Raw genomic sequence first — 10,115 nt, 5'->3', positions numbered from 1 at the left:
CCTCAAGTCTTTGCTGAAACATTGCCCTACTGAGGATGTTCTTCCTAAACATGCTATATGAAACACAACCTTTCCTCAACCTTTCTTTCTCTGTCCCCTTAGCATGCTCTCTAATTTTATTCTTGGTCCTTATTATCACGTGACTTGACACATATTTATCATCTCTCTCTCTCCTACCAGAATATAAGCTCTTCGGGACTTGATCTGTTTTTGTTGACTATTTTACCCCAGTACCTAGGACAGTGCCTGGGATACAGTAAGTGTTCAATAAGCATTTGTTGAATGAATTATTCTTCACCGACATACATGCATGCATGATATTATGTATATGTATATCTATGTAATATATGTGTATAGATGTATATATACATAAATATTCATGTACATCAATGAAGAATAATCGCTACAGGGTGGTTCTGGGCTTCATTACAATCTCTTCTCATCGGGGCATCATTGTCACTCTAAAATTGTCAACTTTATGTTTCTACCTAGTTCCTGTCTTCTCCTTTTGTTATTCTGTTGCACCAGTGTTCACTGATTGGTTTCTGATTTGTATTTCACACAGATTCATGAACTTCACCTTCTTTTGTCAGATCAGGAATAACTAATTAAAGAGAATCCGCATGACCTTCAATTGCTTAAAATGCACTCTTTCAAGTAAAGAGAATGTCTGCCTTGCAAAATATAAATGCCATCCAGAATCGCTGTTTCTGTTGATTTAGGTGCTCCCTTTCCTATTGGCTTTTACACAATCCAAGGCAATGATGATAAACAATGCTCTCCATATCATAGGTGCTGCATCACAAATGCCCCCACGAAATTCCTGCTACACAATATTTATTGCAGATACGTAATGACGAGGTTTAAATGCACCTCGCAGAAGACTGGTTTCCTGTAAGAAAAGGAAAACTTTCAAATTAGTTATTGCTGAGAAGCCTCTCCCCCATTAAACAGAAGCTATTTGTCGTGTGATTGTTTTCTGCTTTTAAAATATTCCCCGTCTTAAACAAGTGGCAGTCAGAGCTGTTGGCTGCTAGCTCACAGAGGGCTTGTCATTTCACCCTTTCATGCTTAGATACTTGTGGATTACTGAGTAGTGATGAATGAGCACAGAGAGAATTCCATAGGACCTGGGAAGGCTGACAGAAGGAACCATAGCAGGGAGGAAAAAGAATAATTAGCAGGGAGGAAAATTTATTAGACAGCATCTACCTTCCCAGCTCTCAAGTCTATGCCTTCTCTTCACCCCAAACAATAACTTTTATACTTTAGACTCTTAAAATCTCTCACCTAGAATATTGCAGTGGCCCCTAACTGTTCCACCTGACACTAGTTTCTCTCTCCTGTAATTGCTCCTTGACTGAATCACCGGAGTCTTTTTCCTAAATCACGAGTGGGATCATACTGTTTTCACAACATTCCGTGCTCTCCATTGCTGCTAGAGGCAACTCAGCACCCCTAGAAAAGCACTAAACCTCTTGCTGATCTAATCCCAGGCTATTCTCCCAACTTCACTTCCCAGTATACACCCTCATTCAGCATAAACATTCCAGCAAAAACGAGCTGCATAGCAGGTACTTTCTGTGTTTTCTCACTCTGGCTCTTTTTGTTTCTTCCACCAAGAATCCCTTCCCCCATGTCTAGACCACAGCCGACCTTCTTCGTGAGGCCTTCCCTGGTCCTTCCAGTTGGGATTAAATGTTCCTTCTTCCACACTCCACCGGGCCCTACGACTTCTCCTCTATTGAATATCAATCATCCTCTTCTTTGTTATTGGTGTATGTTTTAATCTCCCACACTAAATTGCCACGTCTTTAAGAAGGTATTCATCTCTGTATTTCTTATGGGATTTTACTATGCACTAGTCATGACTTCAAATGCTGTAGGAGTGTTAGTTTTTTCTTTTTCTTTTAATTCCCATCACAACTTTACAAAGTATATACACTTATCCCTGTTTTATAAATAGGTAGACTGAGGTACAGGCAAGTTAGGTAATTTGCTGAGCCTCATAGAGTTAGTAAGTGGTGCAGCTAGTCAAACTGACCCCAGAGTGCATATACTTAAACACCATATGATGCATATATTTAAATTTATCCAAAGAAAGCATTTAAACAGTTCCAAAGACTGATAGAAAATGCTATAAAAGCAGATCATAGAAATATTAGGGAATAATTCAGACTAAAAAAGCCCACAGAAGATAAGCTGTTTACCCAAATTCACACAGTGAGTTACTGGCAGAGACAAAATAAAATCTGGGTTGCAGAGGGTGCCTACACTCCTGAAACGAGATCATGGCTGCTACGTGGCCTATGGCGTGACTGGGCAAGAAAAGAAGAGATGAGAAATGTAATTGAGTCTCATGTGATCATAAGAAGTAATGAGAAACTCAGGCAAGGGTGGACCTCAAGAAACTGCAGGATATGGAAAACAGTATGGAGGTATCTCAAAAATCTGAAAATGGAACTACCTTATGATCCAGTAATCCCACTCCTAGGTATCTATCCGGAGAAATCCAGAACTTCAATTCAAAAATCTCTATGCACTCCTATGTTTATTGCAGCACTATACACAATAGCTAAGACATGGAAACAACCAAAATGCCCATCGGTAGATGACTGGATTAAGAAACTGTGGTACATTTATACAATGGAGTATTATGCAGCCATAAAGAAGAAAGAAATCTTACCATTTGCAACAACATGGATGGACCTAGAGAACATTATGTTAAGTGAAATAAGTCAGACAGAGAAAGATAAGTACCATATGATCTCACTTATTTGCGGATTCTAAAGAAAAGAATAAGTGAATGAACTAATCAGAAACAGTTTGGGAGACAATGAGGAAAAACTGAGGGTTGCTAGATGGGCGGGGGGGGATTGGAGGGCAGTCGGTGACCACAGGATGGGCACGGGGTTTGAAAATTAATCTGGGGAACGTAATTTGGTGGTTACCAGAGCGTAAGGGGGTTGGGGGGTGGGGGATGAGGGTGAGGGGGATCAAATGTATGGTGATGGAAGGGGAGCTGACTCTGGGTGGTGAACACACAGTGTGATTTATGGATGATGTGATACAGAATTGCACAACTGAAATCTATGTAATTCTACTAACAATTGTCACCCCAATAAATTAAAAATAAATTTAAAAAAAAAAAAAGAAAGAAACTGCAGGCAAACTCCCTGATAAACACACCTTTGCAGATGAATTTTCTTAAACTCTAAAATGCAAAAACCTAAGTCCATGAATCCAAGCAAAACATGGGCAAAATGCAAATGGACAGAACCTGAAAAACAATAGCAAACTCTTTCTGTGGTATTTACCATATGTTGGCAGTTGTGTTAGCCTCACAACCAACCAGCTATTATTATTATTAGCTGCAGAGAGGGAAACAGTCTCAGAGAAATCAAGTGATTTCCTAAGGTCACAGAGCAGGTAAGAAGTAGCATGAGGATGCATTTTCCAAATGAGTAAATGTTTCATGTAATAATAGAAGCTTATTCCTTGAAGTCCTAAAACCATTTCGGATTTCAGCACTCTTGCGTGTAGTACACACTCTCCTTGCCTTCCGAGAGAAACAAGTAGAACGTAGTTTAATCTTTTACTTTGTTCCCAAAGTCATAATTATGTGTGTCCCTATGCTTTAGCTCCCTTCTAAATGGTTGTAAAGAGGCAATTATCATACAACAATGCTTTATTGAAGTAGGTATGTCTAGTGTCTGACAATAAGTGGTCCTCTTTATACGGTTTTTATAGTATGTTTGCCTGTTTTTATGGTTTTCCCATCCTTGCATCAAAACACAGCAGCTATTATTTCTTGCAGTTGTATGCCTTCGTCATCCCCACCTCATTCTGTCATGGGCCAGGGAACCACAGCAAGAGCATGGTTAGAATTTGGTAAAAATTCAGAGCTGTTAAAACTTGAGTGAGGGGTTGAGACACTGCACCACAGGTAAAGTTCCTGAGCAGAAGTGAAGCCGTGTGTTTTCCTTTTACTGGTTGAACCCCTGTCTTTAGCTGTATCCCTGATCATTTAAATGCTAAACAAAAACTGGGGGGCGTGGTAGGGGTTGGCGGTGACCATATTAACAATCCCTTGTAATGATAGATTTATCAGGATGAGTAAAAAAGCAATTATTTTAAAGAAAAAACTTATAGAATATTCTAATAGGATTAGATTGTAAAAATTCAAATGTTGCTTTTAATCTTTATTAAATATTAGAGAGGTAATGCAGTGAGATGTAAGAACCTGGACTTTAATCCTAGAAATACGTAAATTATAATCTCCCTCCACTGCTTTCTGAAAATTGACTTTGGACAAGTTACTTAACTTTCTCTGAGCCTTCATTTTTTTATATTCATATCTTAAACTGTGGATGATGATAAAACCTATCTCATAAAGTATGTAAAGTACCTGACATATAACAGTTAGCTTTAAAATCCCATATAATAGAGTTGAGATCATATTTTTATTACTTGAACTTAAAATATACTTTGTCTCAAAGTTATATTCATGGTCTAGAATGTATAACTCATATAGCACAAAAGTTAAAGAATTCATATTGTCATCTTAGAAAATCTGAAGCTAGCAGAGTTTTATCTCCAGAGTATTTGTGTGGCTTGAATTTACCAATCTCCATTTAAACCAGATCACTTAAATTCAGTAGTTTCTTACTAAAGAATTTTAGTAAGAATTCTTTAGTAAGAATTCATCTGTTGGATAGATGAATAGATGGGTGGATGGATAGATGAAAAGAAATACTAACACTTGGACACAAAGTTAATATTTAAAGAGGATGGATTATAGATGGATATATATAATAGTTATATCTATATAAATCTATATGTATCTTTATATATATTATATGTATGTGTGTGTGTGTGCATGTGTGTGAGTGTAACTGCTAAGAAAATTATTCTAACTAGATTATAAGCATCATTTAATACAAGGAGATCAATCTGACAATACCTACTGGACTTGATCTTGAAGTTTGAAGGGACCTCAGAAACATGGAGCTGGAAAAAAGAGGAGAGAAACCAGGTAGGGTAAGAATGGAGATGAGAGTAGCACAGAATCTGGTCCAGCTACAGAGCCTGGCCCAGGGACACAGGCAGTTGGATAGTCTAAGGCTTAGAATCCAAGGGGGGGGGGGGTATAGCAAACTCGGCACAATTCAGGAAACTGTTACTCCTGGTTAAGCTGGTCTGACAGAGTGTCCAGGAATGACAACTTCAAAAAGGAGGAGAGCGAGAACTCTCAAGAAATGGGAAGACGACGATACTGGCAGTCCTAGGAGATCTAACCACTCCCTGTAGAATTGGAGCCTGTAGTCTGATAACCAGAATGATGCCCCCATCCTCAAGAAAGAGACTGGAAGGAACCAGACAGGCTGATGTTTGGAGCCAAAGGGCCAGAGGAAATGGGCACAGAGATATGATAACAAAAGAGTGGGGGCTAAGGCAGAAGCCTGGAGGAAGGAAGACCCCAGAGCAGGTAAAAGAGTAGCAAGTACTGTAACTCTAGCCTTGTGATAACAAAACCGTGCCTGTCCCAAGACTAACTTTTAAGGAGAAGATTCAAGGAGACAGCGTGGCGCAGCACCCATGGCTGGGCTCTAGGATCTGGGTCCTATGTCCAAGGGTGAACTCATTTTCAAGTTCTCCTAAATAGTGAAAATGAGTCTAGTTCTGCCTCACTCAGCATTAGATTTAGAATCAGGACATAGCTGATGCTGGGTAGGGAGAATCAGTAGCCCTAGTTACGAGAAATTGGGAAGGCAGAAGCAAGAGAAACAATGCTAATAACATGTTTCTGATGTAAAAATATTTTGAAAATCTCCTTGAGGACAGAAACCAAGTCTTCTTTATCAATTCCTACCTTATAACACAGCCCTGGATATGCAGGTAAGAATTACAGTTAATCCTTAGCAAAAGTTAAAGGAAAGCTTTACTCACGGGTACAAATTAAGTATCCCAGCCACTGTTTAATTGTTACAAGCACCATTTACCTTTGTTTCTCCTGTGTATCTATAAACAAGGATATCCTACCATATCCTCCTTGCTTCTCAAAAATATTTTCATGGCTTTCGGCCTTATCTCTATCTGAGCCCTGACTGCTTTTCAGAGGAAACTGTTAATTATTTCCATAGCCCTGTGTGTGTTCATCTTAAACCCTCTTACCGGACGTATTTTGTCCCATATAGACTAGAGCTCTGAGCTTCTGCATAATTTTCTCTTCAGAGCCGTGCTAATTGTAATTAAACAAATGTTTGTTTCGCAACTAGCTTGGGGATTAGATGAAAGGATACAAAGGAATAGCAAGTATTTGGAGCAAATATGATTATGACAAGGTCCCTGTCCTCAAGAAGCTTTAAAACTTGTCAGATAAGCAAATATGAACAATGAAATCTGCTAAAGATGAAAGGAACAAATACTATAATGAAGAAAAAAAGAACGCGGACACAGAAGCAATTAATTCCTACTCAAAGTGTATGTTACAAATCTCAGTATCACCTCCGTTATGCATTTCCTGGACCCGCCAACAAATTGCATTTACTGTCATCTCTGAAACTTCATAATATTTATTCCAACCTTTGAAATAACTGTCTTAGGCTTTCTACTATCTTAGTTACATGTCCCTCATGCTCCAAGGAGACTGAAAGCTGGTGGAGGGCTTTTGTGCCTCTAGCACAGGTTCTTGGACGTAGGGGTATTTAATCTCCATTTCTTGAATTGAACAAAAACACAAACATGCACACACATATGCACACGTACACACACAAAATGAATGCCCATTGTTCGGGAAAATAATAATTATTCTTAAAACTTTGATTCCAAAATACTCTCCCAAGCATGCATGATTAACATGTTGAATTAGAGATGGTTCATCTCACACTAGTTTCAAAACAACTGCATCAGCTATTTTTAATAAAGAAAATTATAAAATCATCATTCAATTTCCTAAAGTAGCAGCACAAATAATTTAGGGGGAAATCTAAACAAATCACTACTTTAAGACATACAATGTACAATATTCATAAAATTAAATTTTAGCTGTATTAGGCATAAAAATATTCAATAAAGTTATGATAAAATAACAGAAACCTTTGAGAAGATAATTATAGTCACTGAGTTATTGATTTAGACCAATAATTAAATTCATTAAAAGAAAGGCAGTAGTGTAAATCATGTACATTAATTAAACAGAATTAAAATCTTAAAATCAAGGCCAAATCCAGAATGTGGAACACTGAAATCAATAAATGCATAATCCACTAAAGTATTATTCTCCTCCAAGGCACAGAATACAAATGATATTTGAGGTAAACATTTCATTATTTAAAAAATAAAAAAACCTATCTCATCCATACCAACGTAAACCTCTTTCCTTATCACACTTCCCACTTGGAATCAGATGGCTGGAATTTAGTTTCCACATTCAGAGTTCTTGGATCTGCAATATTTGCAAGTTATTTCCTCAAAGAGTTTGATAAACAAAAATGGTTGAATAATTATATTCCTCTTAATATGACTGTGGTCAAGCTAGAGGCCCTAATAAACGTGTGTGGAAAGAAGGAAGGAAGGAAGGAAGGAAGGAAGGAAGGAAGGAAGGAAGGAAGGAAGGAAGGAAGGAAGGAAGGAAGGAAGGAAAGGAGGAAGGAAGGAAAAAAGGAAGAAAGGAAAAAAGCAAGGAAGGAAAGAAGGGACGGAGGGATGGAGGGATAGAGGGATGAAGGGATCACATTTTATACAATGGACTTGACATTTTTATGTCTAGAAATTTTCCTAATGACATACAGCAAATGGAGAAACATTTATTCAAGAAACATCTAATGAATTTTGATAAGAACAGCAAGTGGTGATATTTGAACCACAATCTGCTCATTCACTGTACACCCCAGCTTAGTGCAATAGAAGCCCTACTCTGAGTGACTACAGCCAAGAAGGTGGGGCAAGAAAGGAAGACTGGAGGGAGTGAGTGCGATGGTTAATTTTATGTGTCAACTTAACTGCACTACCAAATGCCCAGATATTTGATCAAACATTAATCTGGGTGTTTCCATGAGGGTGTTTTTGGATGAGATTAGCATTTAAATCAGTACACTGACTAAATCAGACTGCCCTCCCTAATGTGAGTGGGCCTCATCCAATCAGGTGAAGGCTTGATTAAAACAAAAAGGCTGACTCCCCAAGTAAGGGAAGATAAAGTAGATTATATAGTATAGTGAATTTGAGAATTATATTTGAATGGTTAAGTAATATTTCAATAACTGGGATACAATTTTCATCTTTGTTGAATCTGATCCTAAATTTAGCATACCTAACTTTTCTTTGTCACTGATTTTAAGGATTATGTTTGATTTAATACTGTACCATTAAAATCCCCTGGATTCTGGTACTAAATGAAAACTAAGTCCTGTTTAAAACTGTTGGGACCCCCTCTTTCCAATCCTAACTGAGCCATGGGCGTCTCTTGGGACAACTGGCATAAGCGTCACAAGACCAGGGGGCAAGAGAAAGCCCTACCACAAGAAGTGAAAATATGAGCTGGGATGCCCTGCTGCCAACACTAAGATTGGCCCCTACCACATACACACAGTCCGTGTGCGTGGAGGCAACAAAAAGTACCGTGCACTGAGGCTGGATGTGGGGAATTTCTCCTGGGGCTCCAAGTGTTAAATGCACAAAATATGTGCATATATTTGTTGTCTACAGTGCATCCAACAATGAACTGGTCCTCACCAAGATCCTAGTAAAGAACTGCGTCATGCTCATTGACAGCGCACCTACTGACCGTGGTGTCAGTCCTACTGTGCACTGTTCCTGGGTCACAAGAAGGGGGCCACGCTGACTCCTGAGGAGATGGCTATGTGCTGGAGGGCAAGGAACTGGAGTTCTATCTGAGGAAAATCAAGGCCCAGAGAGGCAAATAAATAAAAAACCAAAAAACTGTTGAGACCCCTATCAAATACCCAACGATGAGGCCTCACTAAAAGGGAGAAGCCAGGTAAGACAAATCCTTAGAAATGAGGCATTCATCTACTCAGGGCTGGAAATGTCCCCATCCCTGCAGCTGCATAGAGCACAAGGTCTGAGATCATCTCGGAGATGTTTTGAAATACAGAAGAAACAGCACCTACCCATGAGATAAAGGTCTCCCATTTCAGAGAAACATTCAGTCAAGAGGTCCCATGGACCCAACTATAAAACACACACATACACACACACACACACACACACACACACACACACACACACACACAAAATGAGAAATTAAGAATTGGATGCTGCCACATGGAGTGCACCAAATGGCCATTTGCATTAGTGAGGGAAGCTAAAAGAACTTACCAAAAGATAATAATATAACAGCCCTTGTTACATTAAAAAGATAAATATGCATTCATTTACTCCCTTAATACCTTCTCCAAGATCTGGAAATAAAAGGAAGTAAGAAAATTCAGGTTCTAACCCCTTTCTACTCAGGTTTTGTAAGTTACATTTGAATTTGAAAGGAAAGGTGTATGATGGGGTGAAGATGAAGATGAGGTTAAAATTAAGTTTGAGGAGAAGCACTTCTATTGTGGTAGTGTGAGAATTTCCACGGATGTTCTCCCCTGCAAAACAATCATAACTGGTAAAATTTATTTTTTAAATAAAGTATCTGTAAACTGTCCTAATGGCATACAGCAAATGGGAAAACATTAATTCAAGAAAATCTAATAAATCTTAATAAGAACAGCAAAAATCTGTGTCATTTGAGCCTCATCCATGCCATCACCTCACACTCCAGTTCATTTCAATGGAAGTTATATCATGAAAAGAGCAACCATAAGAAAGTTAGAATGGCTATACTAATACCAGACAAACATCCAACAATGTAAAAATAAAATATATTACTAGGGATAACAAGGATCATTTTATAATAATAAATCTATCTATCAGGAAGATATAACACTTATAAACATATATGTATGCACCTAACAACCGAGTCTCCAAAACACAAAAGCAAAAATTGAGAGTTTGAAGGGAGAAGTAGACAATTTTATCAGTACTGTTTGGAAACTTCAATATCCCACTTTTAATAACGAATAGAACAATGAGTCAGGAAATTAACAAGTGTA

The 10,115-nt window shown here is 38.3% G+C and overlaps 1 pseudogene; it reads left to right on the top strand.

Moving 5' to 3' along the window:
- The first annotated feature begins 8,456 nt into the window (after positions 1 to 8,456).
- Positions 8,457 to 8,927, top strand: LOC117029099 (40S ribosomal protein S8-like; annotated as a pseudogene).
- Positions 8,928 to 10,115: the final 1,188 nt, after the last annotated feature.

Source organism: Rhinolophus ferrumequinum, chromosome 10, assembly GCF_004115265.2.
Source record: "Rhinolophus ferrumequinum isolate MPI-CBG mRhiFer1 chromosome 10, mRhiFer1_v1.p, whole genome shotgun sequence".
In the NCBI taxonomy this organism is placed as follows: Eukaryota; Metazoa; Chordata; class Mammalia; order Chiroptera; family Rhinolophidae; genus Rhinolophus; species Rhinolophus ferrumequinum.
This window is presented reverse-complemented; position numbering and strand designations above follow the sequence as displayed.